Source organism: Gossypium arboreum, chromosome 5, assembly GCF_025698485.1.
Source record: "Gossypium arboreum isolate Shixiya-1 chromosome 5, ASM2569848v2, whole genome shotgun sequence".
Lineage (NCBI taxonomy): Eukaryota > Viridiplantae > Streptophyta > Magnoliopsida > Malvales > Malvaceae > Gossypium > Gossypium arboreum.
The window spans coordinates 28,333,723-28,334,968 of NC_069074.1; positions in this window are offsets into that span (position 1 = coordinate 28,333,723).

The window sequence follows — 1,246 nt, forward strand, 5'->3', positions numbered from 1 at the left end:
GTCCAATAATATTCAGTAATAAATTTTAAGTAATACATCAAATATATTTTATAACTTAAATTTAGCAATTAAATTTTTCAGTATTTAACTTTTTAATATTTAAATTTTAATTTACCAAAAGGCATTAATTCAATATTTAAACTTTCTGTACAACTATAAAGCCTATCAAACAGCACTTGAGTTTATTTTTTCTAAAATAATTTAATAAAAATAATTCTTATAAAATAAAATAATTATTTATTTTGAATTATAAGTTGTAAATTGTAATTGTGGTATTGAATTATATGTGATGCAGGCAGCCCATCTCTGAATCTCAGAATTCTCCACATTGATTCTAAAAAGGTTCAGTTTCAAGGCGAAGGCAACACCCATTTGATATTCCTAACTTGCATTTTAGACGCATCACAAATCAAAATGAGGTCATTCAATACGATATCATTAAATTATTTCCACCAATCTCAGAATTCATTTTTAAATAAATTTTTTAATATTTGACCCGAATTTTAGAATTTTATTTTCACCTCCTAATAATAAATTATGGCTTCACCCCTTAAATCTTAAAATATTAATATCCCCTCCTATCTTACTAGTAGGCCAATATTCATCAATGAACCAAGTAGCCTTTACCATAGGGATGAGCGTGATCATGATGGATCCAAGGGTACGCGGGGGCGGTACCTTGAAATTTTCAGATATAAATTATATGTATTATAGATTTAATATTCACATTGTATAACATTCGTCCCTTTTAACTAAATATATACTTTAAAGTCAATCTAAACTTTTAAAGCTAAATTTCAGAATTAATTGATTTGGCTTATACCCATACATATTAGACTAATGACTTTTTTTGTATTTTAGTTTGTCTTGCGAAGGAATTATCTTCTTATGGTAAGGCGTCAACACTATCGAGAGAAAAAGAAAGGGGTTTGATACCGAGATTGAAAGCACAAAATAAAAAAATACAAATTATCTTCATCTTGACTCCTTATATAGAAGACTTCTCGGTAAATATTTTTGCATAAATTATGTTATTTATTTATTTGACTTATTATTTTTTCTTTTTCCTAATATGTTTTTGTTTAATATATTAGTACAATCTTCAAGTTTTTCGATTAAATTATAGTCAACAAAGATATCAAATCTTTTTTCAAGAAAAGGGTGTCATAAATCAATAATGATTAATTGGCTCCTCAACCTTTTGTTATTTGTAAAGAAAAATCAAATATCGAATCTTCCCAAGCTC